This window comes from Schistocerca gregaria, chromosome 3 (assembly GCF_023897955.1).
Source record: "Schistocerca gregaria isolate iqSchGreg1 chromosome 3, iqSchGreg1.2, whole genome shotgun sequence".
Lineage (NCBI taxonomy): Eukaryota > Metazoa > Arthropoda > Insecta > Orthoptera > Acrididae > Schistocerca > Schistocerca gregaria.
In genome coordinates this window covers 733768397-733782400 of record NC_064922.1, presented here as the reverse complement: position 1 = coordinate 733782400, position 14004 = coordinate 733768397, and the positions used below count along the sequence as shown (strand labels likewise).

The window sequence follows — 14004 nt, the reverse complement described above, 5'->3', positions numbered from 1 at the left end:
AGGTGTTCAAAGTTGGATTTTTGTTTGATTACTGAATTTTATTTTTGTGTTTCACATTACATGCATACATGGTAGGGCAATAGGAATACAATCACTGTCAAATCCTAGTTGTTAGTGCTCTTTCGATTCTAGTTTACATCTTTGTTTATTCCATGATCAAAACGGTGATCTAATTGACAGGGAATGGTAAGCCAAGAGGAGAGTGACAGCAACAGCACTAGATCTAATAAAACAGTATGGTGTTAAACAGATTTCATTATTTAATCTTCACACAAAATTTGTAAGATAGTTTCTCAAAAACAATTTTGTAAGATGTAAGTTAAAAGGAAAAGTAACTTAAACTTAAGTAACCTAAACTTAAGAAGACATCATTCTTATTTTTATGTGCCAGTATCACAAGATATTTACAAATTTAGCAATTATTTTAGACATACAGTTTCCACAGACATGCAACTATGTTATTTGTTTGTTATATTAGTGGATATGTCACAAAACTTTACCTTTAAATAAAATTGTCTGCACTAAGAGATAAACTCATATGTATTTTTAATTTATTATCTGGGAATTCATTTTTTGCTCAGAGGGTTCTGTTGTACATGATGGAACAGTAGAAATCAAGAGCCTATATAATATGGTTAGTAATGGCTACCTATCATTGTAATTGTAACTAATTAATGGAAAATCTCATATAAAGATGTGAAACAATTACTAACAAAGAGATAGAGGGGCTGGCCAGTACTTGCCTCAGCTCAGTAGAGCCGATAGAAACACAAAAAACCACCAAAAATTTAAGTTCCTAGCTTTCGGAATAAATGTTCCTTCATCAGGGAGGAGAGAGGGGAAAGAAAGGGAAGAAGGGAAAGGGGATTTAGTTACTCACAACCCAGGTTATGAAGCAACAGGGAAAGGAAAACAGGGAAGGTAGCAAGGATGGAGGCATGGTTGTCAGAGGGAAGCCAAAGATATCCTACTGTAGGTACTCTGCCAGCTTCAAACCAAAGAGGATGCATACAGAAGTAAAGAGGTGTATAGTATAAAGATGTAGGATGAAAAGATGCATGAATGGCTAAAGAGGAAAGGGAAAGAGGAGAAGACTGAAAAGTAAATGGGAGTGAGGTTGTTTAACGTAGGTTCAGTCCAGGGGGATGGCGGGATGAAAGGATGCGCTGGAGTGCAAGTTCCCATCTCCGCAGTTCAGAGGGACTGGTGTTGGGTGGGAGAAGCCAAATGGCACATACGGTGTAGCAGGTTCCTAGGCCCCTAGAATTATGCTGGAGGGCATGCTCCGCTACTGGGTATTGGACATCTCCTAGGCGGACAGTTCGTCTGTGTCCGTTCATGCGCTCAGCCAGTTTAGTTGTTGTCATACCAATGTAAAAGGCTGTGCAGTGCAGGCATGTCAGCTGATAAATGACATGTGTAGTTCCACATGTGGCCCTGCCTTGAATTGTGTATGTTTTACCAGTAGTGGGGCTGGAGTAGGTGGTTGTGGGGGGATGCATGGGGCAGGTTTTGCAGCAGGGTCGGTTACAGGGGTAGGAACCGCTGGGTAGAGAAGGTAGTCTGGGAATATTGTAGGGTTTAACAAGGATGTTACGGAGGTTAGGGGGACAACGAAAGGCAACTCTGGGTGGTGTGGGAAGAATTTTGTCAAGGGATGATCTCATTTCAGGGGTTGACTTGAGAAAGTTATATCCCTGGCGGAGTAATTTATTGATGTATTCGAGGCCGGGATAATATAAGGTGACAAGGGGGATGCTTCTGTGTGGTCTGAGGGTAGGAATATTGTTGTTGGACTGCGAGGAATGTATTGCTCAGGAGATCTGTTTGTGGACAAGGTCTGCAGGATAGTTGCGGGAGAGGAAAGCACCTGACCTAGGAACCTGCTACACCGTATGTGCCATTTGGCTTCTCCCACCCAAAACCAGTCCCTCTGAACTGCGGAGATGGGAACTTGCACTCCAGCGCATCCTTTCATCCCGCCATCCCCCTGGACTGAACCTACGTTAAACAACCTCGCTCCCATTTACTTTCAGTCTTCTCCTCTTTCCCTTTCCTCTTTAGCCATTCATGCATCTTTTCATCCTACATCTTTATACTATACACCTCTTTACTTATGTATGCATTCTCTTTGGTTTGAAGCTGGTACAGTACCTACAGTAGAATATCTTTTGCTTCCCTCTGACAACCATGCCTCCATCCTTGCTACCTTCCCTGTTTTCCTTTCCCTGTTGCTTCATAACCTGGGTTGTGAGTAACTAAATCCACTTTCCCTTCTTCCCTTTCTTTCCCCTCTCTCCTCCCTGATGAAGGAACATTTATTCTGAAAGCTAGGAACTTAAATTTTTGGTGGTTTTTTGTGTTTCTATAAGCTGTACTGAGCTGAGGTAAGTACTGGCCAGCCCCTCTATCTCTTTATTAGTAATTGTTTCATATCATTGTAATTGACATTTTGTTGATGCTTTAGAGATCACTAGATGGTAGAACATTCTGTGTTAGAAAAATTATGGTTCTACGCTTAAATATCTAAGTGGCAAGAATGGGCACCACAGGCCAAGCAACATGCTAAAGAGATGAAAAGATGCTGAAGTGAAACATTCATTACTATGCAACCTAAGGGACAATTACCACATCACAATAGTTCTGGACTTGCTCAGGCATATGATTCGCTGTCTGAAATGGTATCTATATCCTATTTTTTACTAATTATGTCAGAAACTCTCCAAATATTTAGAAAATGGCCAAAAAACAGTAATAACAGTTGGTCAAAAGCAGCTGGTATCCTAGTCCTCTTGGCTTGATTTAGCAAAACATTGTAGGATCATACTCATATCTCATCTCCTTTGAGTAAAATAGATTATCAGAGCCTGTATATGAATGAAAATAATCTATTTTTGAAAATGTGATGTAATTGTATGAATTAAAAATCCACTCATCTAGTGGTGGCAGGGGAATACACATGTTAAAGGTATTACACCCTTCAGAATCAGTGTCTTCTTCCTTTGGCAGAAGGGTTGAAGGTAAATGGATAGAGACTGGAACAGTCACCCAGAATGTCAGGTCAGGCAGACTTACCAGATCTGATGAGCAGGAAAGACTTTGCTTCTCATCCCATCAGATAACTCTAGCCTGACTTGGAACTCTGGGTGACTTTTCCAAACTCTTTTCCCTTTCCTAAACTCACCAGTCCTTTTCCTTAACCCTTCTTCCTTCCCCTTCAACACTTCTGCCAGAAGAAGGAGCCTGGTACAGAACACCTACTGAAGAGCCATTTATGCCTCAGATACACATATGAAATATTATTGAACATTTGAATAGTGCAATTTGATACTAATTACTATGTGAAATACACAGCAGTTACTAACAAAGTCTTGTTAGAAGCTAAATCAAAAGCTCATGGCTGCCGCACTTTCAAGCATTCTTAGTATTCAGACTCTGTAATTGTAGAAATATTTGTTGTTGACACTGAAGTCACCAATTAGCTAAATTCTTTAATGACTACCAATGTTCACTAGAATTAATATTTTCCTTTTTCCTCATATTCTATTTACAGCTTATGCATTATTTTGTCAACGTTTGCAGTATAATAGATCAGAAATGTAAAATACTTTCAACATCAATTGAAATTAAAGAGAAATTATGCAGTTATTGATTTCAAATGTAAAAATATACTGATTTTCAACCCTAGCAATCATTTTAAACTATGTGACTAGTCTATTATTAAATGAAAGCATATTTAATTTGTGTCTTGAATTTATATTAGGAAAATGATGCAACTTATATTTTGTTTACACATTAATGAAATGTAATTTGCATTTTTAATTTCAACATTTTATCTTTTTTCACGCTTTCAAATTGTTTATTTGATGAACTACTTAAATATACTCATTAGGAAATAATGTACTTAAATTACACTGTCCACAGTTGATCTCTGTGAATCAGTTGTCTCTCATAATTTTGTAAATTTACATCTTAAACAATACTATTGATTGTTACTAAGTCATGCAACACCATTGTTGTTATGCAGATTTAACCAGTTTTCAGAGAGTCAAGGTGTTGTCAGTTTGTAACACCAGTTGTTCATCAATGCACACCACCTACACAGTAGTAAAGGAATTCATTGCAACTCGTGAACTTTCATTGATTTCCGTAATGTGGCAAGATTTCTCTTATTAAATTCTACCACTGAGTTTACGTCAACAAAAACTTTATTGACATTTTCATTCTCATCAGTTTCAGTTTAAATTTTCACTACAAGCACATCATGTTCTGTACTGTTCTTATTATTCATTTTTGGTGAGACTACTCAAAGAGATTTCAAAGTGAACAATACTGTTTAGCAATTTTAAATACTTGTATTTACTCACATTCCCAGCAGTAGCATTACAAGCCACTGGCTCTGAAAGCTTGCAAACTGTAATACTTTTTATATGTTTGTTTTCCTGATGCACTTGGTGAGAAGATCTTTCATCTATCCAATTCATTAGAGCCTGTGTTACATTTACGTATGTACAAAATTCAGACAGAATCACTATGAAAAATATAGTAAGTGAATTGGTTCTGTAAATGATATGTGACTTTCAGTCATGTGATATTTATTTCTGCAGCTCTGGGTATTTGATTAGTATTTCTTTTACATGAAGATTGAGACATATTTGATTTCCAAAATATGATGGAAGTAGTAAGTTCACTCAATCCAGCTGGTTTTGTGTAAAGTGTTAGGCATCAGAGCAACAGAAATTCAAGCAGATGCCATGAAAGCTATGTGGACATTGGTTAGTTTAAGATACAACAACAGATAACTACAGATTTTTTCAGCATGATGGAATTTAAAATGGCATGAGACCACTATGCCTAGTTCTTAGAATGACATTTAGTGGCTTGTGCACTTACTGTGAGGAAATCTGTGAGTAACTGCTTGATCACAAATCTGCAAACATGGTTAAACCACAAAGAATTAGGAACATGGAAACACTTTACTGTAAAAGGTTGCATAGTGTTTCGGAATTATGAGTTTTCTGTGAGTGTATTTACTTAGTTTCATTTGCATATGCTAGAACTGGGAACTGTAGTGCTTTGCCTACTTCCATACTCTGCAATCCCATTGGAAACACATGGCAGATGATACTTTCCATTGTGCCTCTTATTCAGGCTTCTTATCATTCCATTATCATATGGAGTGCTGTGTGCTACATTTTTTTTTTTTTTTCCCTCGCAGCCAGTGTTATGCTTGGCAGCTTGTCATACTGGTGCTGTAAGACAACAGGCTCCCTGTGCTCATGAGTGATCTGAGTCCTGCTGGTTTGGAGGTGGAAGGAGCTGTAGATGATTGCAATATGTTGGTGAAGAGTGTAGAATGGAAAGTCTTCTCCAAGCTGGTGCACCGGGGGACTGTCCCTAAGACCTCACTAATGGTTAGTGCAAGGCGTGGCCATGTGTGGACAAAAACAACCAATAGGGCAGTTGGTGTCATTTCCTGAGTGAGAGGGTAGCAATTCCAATAGAAATGCAGGCAGAGGTGTCCAGATTACAGAAGGAACACTAGTTAGATGTTTTAGTGGCCAACAACTATATATTGGTTAGTTAAGTGATGCAGTGCACAGGGTGAGGATTGAATATAGCAGATGATCAGTAATACTACACACAGAGGGTCCACAGGTGCAGTGTGGAATGCTTGTGGTGTAGTGACACGTTCAGTGTGCTGATGTTTTCTTTAAATCAAGAGCCATACTGATTTTGTTATTTATATAACATGAGTGTTATTAATTTTGTATGGACAACTGCAGAGAAGGTTATTTTATTATTAGACCATGAGTATGACTTTGGTTACACCACTTTACTGAAAATCATCTTGTTATTTTACCCTGTGAGAGTGATATATTTTGTATGTCATATTGTAGAGGACCATGGTGTACCGGAAGGATAGTGTGTCTAACAACACATGATGTTTCCCAATTGGAGTTTCAATGTAGTGACTGATTTTAGAATCACATGAAGAAATGCACACAAGAAACTTTTATAAGCAGTTTCCAGGATTTTCTACTTTTTTCTGTTGTGTATAGCATTTGTGAATGTTATGAGTTCTACAGATGTATGTGCTGTATAACATATTAAAGCTGTTTGGAGAATATTGTTAATTCTCCATTTACAGAATTTTATGGTGAGTACTGTAAATTCTGTATATTTTTAAAACAAGTTAATAATGTGTGAACATTTCAGCCATACTTTGTAGGCCATGCACCATCCTCTACATCAAAATGAAGGAAGGCCTACTGCTGAGGAACATGTGATATTTGTAAACAAACTGAATTTCTTTAATATCTTAACAAATTTCCTTCTCATGGAAGTGGAAGTTTGTGTTAGTGTAAATAAACTTCTATTACAGACAAAAGTTTGAAAAGTTTTCTAAGGTACAACACTCTACCCTGAAGGAAATTTTATTGAGAAATTTCCGCAGGTGGACGGTTGACATTAGCTTTACTTTAGTGAGTAGTTAGTGATGGGAGTGGTTGTAGACTTAGTTGAATCTAATGTAAGTAGCCCTAATTAAGTCAGAGAATTATCTTCAAGTCTGTTAACATGAGATTAATCACAGAAGCTAATTTTATTCTCATTTTCTTGCCTGTGGCCAGGGTCCATATGTTGTAACCATTATTGTTGTTGGACTAATTCTGTGAGATGAAGTCAAGTTGGAATTTTTTTTTTCATTGTGCTGAAGATATTTTATGTTGCTAATCTCTTGTTGAGCCATGCATTACAGAACCGTATTGGGCTGTAAATTAAGTTCTGTTTTCCTACCATTTTTCTACTGTCTATTGTCAAAAAGAATATTTTATGTTTAAGAAATTATCTGTAAAACTGTGCCCTTTCCTGCACAGCCCCAGCCCAAACTCCACTCCAACTAAATCCTACACTGCAGTTGGTAGCTGATCATGCTCATGTGTTTTGCCAGATTGGGGCCAGTTGGCAGGTAGCATTATAATACAAAAAAGCGGTTGTACCTTGCCTTCCCTTCAGGGTTACACATAAGGCTGCTAGTACCATGCTGGGCATAGTGTGGCTATGCAAGTAGGAACTCTCATATGTAGTGGAAGTATGGGGTGATGGGAGAGGGGGGAGTTTATGAATAGAATTAATGATCTGTTGAGAGTACCTGGCAAGGAGACTAAACTTGTGTCGAATCAAGTAAAGGAGAGAATGTCAAAGCTAGAAGCTATATTTCATGATATGTTAACAACAACCTCCATGCAATGTGGTGGATGGATTACAACTTAGTAGTGGAGGATCAGGTGAAGTCACAGGATACGACTGAGCTGCTGGAAAGAGAGAGCAAATCACCAAAAATGCAATTTGCTAGGGTTCAAGCAACAAGTGACCAGTATACTGCACATGTTATCCCTGCACAGCAGCCACTTCTTCAACAGGAAGGTGATGTGGTTTTCAGGAGTGCAATGCACATCCACATACAGCTGAAGGTACACAATGTGCTCTCCATGGTGTATGACAACTAGTCTATCCAGCAAGATCACCAGATCCTTTCATCAATTGAACACCTCTTGAACACAGTGGGTTGGGAAGTTACTCATTCTACATCTACATCTACATGACTACTCTGCAATTCACATTTAAGTGCTTAGCAGAGGGTTCATCGAACCACAATCGTACTATCTCCCTACCATTCCACTCCCTAACAGCGCACAGGAAAAACGAACACCTAAACCTTTCTGTTAGAGCTCTGATTTCTCTTATTTTATTTTGATGATAATTTCTACCAATGTAGGTTGGGCTCAACAAAATATTTTCACATTTGGAGGAGAAAGTTGGTAACTGAAATTTCATAAAAAGATCTTGCTGCGACGAAAAACGTCTTTGCTGTAATGACTTCCATCCCAATTCGCGTATCATATCTACCACACTCTCTCCCCTATTATGTGATAATACAAAACGAGCTGCCCTTTTTTGCACCCTTTTGATGTCCTCCGTCAATCCCACCTGGTAAGGATCCCACACCGTGGAGCAATATGTTAACAGAGGGCGAACGAGTGTAGTGTAAGCTGTCTCTTTAGTGGACTTGTTGCATCTTCTAAGTGTCCTGCCAATGAAACGCAACCTTTGGCTCGCCTTCCCAACAATATTATCCATGTGGTCTTTCCAACTGAAGTTGTTCATAATTTTAACTCTCAGGTACTTAGTTGAATTGACAGCCTTGAGAACTGTACTATTTATCGAGTAATCAAATTCCAACGGATTTCTTTTGGAACTCATGTGGATCACCTCACACTTTTCATTATTTAGCGTCAACTGCCACCTGCCACACCATATAGCAATCTTTTCTAAATCGCTTTGCAACTGATACTGGTCTTCGGATGACCTTACTGGACAGTAAAATACAGTATCATCCGCGCACAACCTAAGAGAACTGCTCAGATTGTCACCCAGGTCATTTATATAGATCAGGAACAGCAGAGGTCCCAGAATGCTCCCCTGGGGAACACCTGATATCACTTCTGTTTTACTCGATGATTTGCCGTTTATTACTACGATCTGTGACCTCCCTGACAGGAAGTCACGAATCCAGTCACACAACTGAGACGATACCCCATAGCTCCGCAGCTTGATTAGAAGGAATGGTGTCAAAAGCTTACCGGAAATCTAGAAATACAGTATCAACTTGAGATCCCCTGTTGATAGCGGCCATTACTTCGTGCAAATAAAGAGCTAGCTGCGTTGCACAAGAGCGATGTTTTCTGAAACCATGCTGATTATGTATCAATAGATCGTTCCCTTCGAGGTGATTCATAATGTTTGAATATACACTCCTGGAAATGGAAAAAAGAACACATTGACACCGGTGTTTCAGACCCACCATACTTACTCTGGACACTGCGAGAGCGCTGTACAAGCAATGATCACACGCACGGCACAGCGGACACACCAGGAACCGCGGTGTTGGCCGTCGAATGGCGCTAGCTGTGCAGCATTTGTGCACCACTGCCGTCAGTCTCAGCCAGTTTGCCGTGGCATACAGAGCTCCATCGCAGTCTTTAACACTGTTAGCATGCCGCGACAGCGTGGACGTGAACCGTATGTGCAGTTGACGGACTTTGAGCGAGGGCATATAGTGGGCATGCGGGAGGCCGGGTGGACGTACCGCCGAATTGCTCAACACGTGGGGCGTGAGGTCTCCACAGTACATCGATGTTGTCGCCAGTGGTCGGCGGAAGGTGCACGTGCCCGTCGACCTGGGACCAGACCGCAGCAACGCACGGATGCATGCCAAGACAGTAGGATCCTACGCAGTCCTGTAGGGGACCGCACCACCACTTCCCAGTAAATTAGGGACACTGTTGCTCCTGGGGTATCGGCGAGGACCATTCGCAACCGTCTCCATGAAGCTGGGCTACGGTCCCGCACACCATTAGGCCGTCTTCCGCTCACGTCCCAACATCGTGCAGCCCGCCTCCAGTGGAGTCACGACAAGTGTGAATGGAGGGACGAATGGAGACGTGTCGACTTCAGCGATGAGAGTCGCTTCTGCCTTGGTGCCAATGATGGTCGTATGCATGTTTGGCGCCGTGCAGGTGAGCGCTACAATCAGGACTGCATATGACCGAGGCACACAGGGCCAAAACCCGGCATCGTGGTGTGGAGAGTGATCTGCTACACTGGCCGTACACCTCTGGTGATCATCGAGGGGACACTGAATAGTGCACGGTACATCCAAACCGTCATCGAACCCATCGTTCTACCATTCCTAGACCGGCAAGGGAACTTGCTGTTCCAACAGGACAATGCACGTCCGCATGTATCCCGTGCCACCCAACGTGCTCTAGAAGGTGTAAGTCAACTACCCTGGCCAGCAAGATCTGTCCCCCATTGAGCATGTTTGGGACTGGATGAAGTGTCGTCTCACGCAGTCTGCACATCCAGCACGAACGCTGGTCCAACTGAGGTGCCAGGTGGAAATGGCATGGCAAGCCGTTCCACAGGACTACATCCAGCATCTCTATGATCATCTCCATGGGAGAATAGCAGCCTGCATTGCTGCGAAAGGTGGATATACACTGTACTAGTGCCGACATTGTGCATGCTCTGTTGCCTGTGTCTATGTGCCTGTGGTTCTGTCAGTGTGATCATGTGATGTATCTGACCCCAGGAATGTGTCAATAAAGTTTCCCCTTCCTGGGACAACGAATTCACAGTGTTCTTATTTCAATTTCCAGGAGTGTAGTATATGCACCAAAACCCTACTGCAAATCGACGGCAATGATATAGGTCTGTAGTTAGATGGATTATGCCTACTACCCTTCTTAAACACTGGTGCGACCTGCGCAATTTTCCAATCTGTAGGTACAGATCTATCAGTGAGCAAGCGGTTGTATATGAGTGCTAAGTAGGGAGCTATTGTATCAGCGTAATCTGAAAGGAACCTAATCTGTATACAATCTGGACCTGAAGACTTGCCCGTATCAAGCGATTTGAGTTGCTTCACAACCCCTACGGTATCTACTTGTAAGAAACTCATGCTAGCAGCGAAGGTATTGACTGCTCCTTGGCGCTTGTATACTTTACATACAACCAGAATTTCTTCAGATTTTCTACCAAATTTTGAGACAATGTTCTGTTGTGGAACCTAATAAAGGCATCTCGCATTGAAGTCCGTGCCAAATTTCGCGCGTCTGTAAATTTTAGCCAATCTTTGGGATTTCGCGTTCTTCTAAACTTAGCATGCTTTTGTTGTCTCTGCAACAGCGTTCGGACCTGTTTTGTGTACCACGGGGGATCCGTTCCATCTCTTACCAATTTGTGAGGTATGAATCTCTTAATTGCTGTTGCTACTATATCTTTGAATTTGAGCCACATCTCATCTACATTTGCATAGTCAGTTTGGAAGGAATGGAGATTGTCTCTTAGGAAGGCTTCTAGTGACACTTTATCTGCTTTTTTAAATAAAATTATTATGCGGTTATTTCTGGTAGATTTGGAAGAAATGGTATTGATCTAGCTACAACAACTTTGTGATCACTAATCCCTGTATCCGACATGATGCTCTCTATCAGCTCTGGATTGTTTGTGGCTAAGAGGTCAAATGTGTTTTCACAACCATTTACAATTTGCGGGGTTTCGTGGACTAACTGCTCGAAATAATTTTTGGAGAAAGCATTTAGGACAATCTCGGAAGATGTTTTCTGCCTACCATCGGTTTTGAACAAGTATTTTTGCCAACATATCGAGGGAAGGTTGAAGTCCCCACCAACTATAACCATATGAGTGGGGTATTTACTTGTTACGAGACTCAAATTTTCTCTGAACAGTTCCGCAACTATATCGTCGGAGTCTGGGGGTCGGTAGAAGGAGCCAATTATTAACTTAGTTCAGCTGTTAAGTATATCCTCCACCGATACCAATTCGCACGGAGTATCTACTTCGACTTCACTACAAGATAAACCACTACTGACAGACACAAACACTCCACCACCAATTCTGCCTAATCTATCTTTCATTAACACAGTCTGAGACTTTGTAAAAATTTCTGCAGAAATTATTTCAGGCTTTAGCCAGCTTTCTGTACCTATAACGATTTCAGCTTCAGCACTTTCTATTAGTGCTTGAAGCTCAGGGACATTCCCAGCACAACTGCAACAATTTACAACTACAATTCCGACTCTCTATCAGCTCTGGATTGTTTGTGGCTAATCGGTCAAGTGAGTTTTCACAACCATTTACAATTCGTGTGGGTTTGTGCACTAACTGCTCATTCTCCAGAGCCTGAAAAAGCCATTGCTGAACTGCATCAAAAGGTGCAAGATTCTTGGGCAATCTATAGCAGGAGGCCATTTGGGAGCTTTACTATTGTTTGCATAAAGAATACATGATGTACTAGTGCCAGAGGGGGTAACTGTGTATCTATATGATTGTCTGGGCACATTTTACTGAGATGTGTGTTTCATTTGCTGTGAATTTGTTACATGCTGCTGTATATCACACCAATAAAATGGCATTGTCTTTGAGGATATTGCATCTATTTTTCTGGAAATGTATTTTTTATGTCATATTGTGCAAGAAATTGTGTTGAAAAATTTGCATAGGTAGCTTAGATTGACACGTGGTGCTGTTGGCACTAGTTGCTTCTCTGTATTCATTTAAGATCTCTGTGATTGACTCTGTATCCTCAGCTATTTAAATGCACAATGCTGTGGGGAGAGGGCTGGTTTTGGTCAGTCAGGTGGTTGGTGTGCAGTCTGGTTGTCAGCAGTTGCTCTTTGTGCATGCTCTTCCTCTTTCTGTCATGTGGGCAATGGGGCTGCGGAGAGAGGTGTGCATGGGGTCGGTGAGTGTGTACTGCGTGTAGTGAGAGAGTGCTGCTAAGTGATGTGAACATGTGAAAGTGCCTTTGGGATGGATATGCTACAGGAACAAGTGGTGGGAATTATTCAGGTTCTTAAAGTCCTGCTGTAGATATGTATATTGAATTTCGTGCTGTTTGCAGTTAATGGCTCTCCCATTGTTTGGACACCCATGTTGCCCTTTTTATATTGACCACTGGTGCACAATATATTGAAGGGTGGTTACCTGTGTGAATGAGGTTTGCCTGTTTTGGACACACTTGAGATATGGGCAAGGAGTGTATATCTAAGTGCCTGTCTGTGCACTCTGAAATAACCACAGGTTCGATTTTCTGGCTGTCTGGAAGTGTGTCAGATCTTGCTGCCCACCTCCCTGCCACAGCCCATACGCCATTGTAACTCTCCTCAGCTACCTCCTTCACTAATATTGGTGAGTTTCTCTTACATATTTCTGTAGCTGTTGTTGAACTATCCCAGACTGTTAGCTTTTTGGAGTCCACTCAGCCTACCTGCTGGCAGATCTGTAGAGTTCAGGCACATCTTGTGCACTATAGTAGTTGTCTGTTCGCTATAGCATCAGTCAATCACAGTGATCTAGATACAGATACTCATAATTAGTTATGTGCTTTGCCGGCTTGCCTGTTGACTCTCAGTTTAGGGGAAGGAGGTTTGGGTTTGGAACCCAACACAGTAATACAGGCCATGGCAGTCACAATGCCCTCAGTAGGAAATTTATCTGACAGTTTGCTTGTTTGCTTAACCCGTTATTAGCATTAATAAAAGATATGAAAGAAATGTCCAGGTATACACTGTCACAGATCCAGCTGTACTGTTGTTACTTGTGCAGCTTCAGATTCATGCCAATGCCTTCCAGGTTCCTCACCTGGTTCTGTTGTCCTTTCTTTACCCTATGACCAGTGGGGGATTAAGCATAATTGTTCCAGAGGTTTTAGAAGAGCCGGGACCCTTGAGATACCTTCAGCAATGGGTGCAAAAACAGAAGCTCTCCATACATATGTGGATCCACTTAGAGCAAGAATTTTATTGGGATGTACAGGCACAGAATGCATCTTTAGCCTGGTGCCTTAATAGGGTGTACACAGCTCTGCTAGCATTAGTAATTTAAGTTTCTGAAACGGAGGCTATTGACCATCTCATTGAGGGGATGTGACCTCAAGATTGGTCACATTTTATATTCACTAGTCATCCTGTGCCTTGGGTCAGTTCCAAGAGCTTGTTTATGCAACCGGGGTACTTGCCTTTGCTGATGAGCAACACAAGACTTCAGAGGGTGACCTTTATTGTAAGAATGAGGATGTGCACACCATGTAACTAGACAGTAAACACAATCAGGCAGTTGGCCATTGTTTCTAATGTGGTGCTGATGATCATTTCAGTCATCAAAGTCTGATACAGCAGGCCCATGTCCCAGGAGTTGACACCCAAAGAGGAGGGGGTGGGCAAACTGTAGGTATTGGCCGCTGAATTGTAAAGCTATTTGAATGGCTGCAACACTTCCTCTCTCATATAAATGCACTCGTTTGGGTCAAGAGCCAGTGTGTGCTCTCCTGGAGTGCAGTGATTCTATTTCACTTGTTGATCAAAAATAGTATCTGGAATATTGTTAAATATGGTACCTATGTAGATTTTTTATTCC

The 14004-nt window shown here is 41.3% G+C and overlaps 1 protein-coding gene across 1 annotated transcript in view; it reads right to left on the bottom strand.

Annotated features, from left to right (window-relative positions):
* LOC126355584 (serine/arginine repetitive matrix protein 1-like) overlaps positions 1–14004 on the bottom strand; it is a 255535-nt gene that overhangs the window by 14278 nt on the left and 227253 nt on the right. The gene's annotated exons all lie outside the window — the stretch shown is intronic.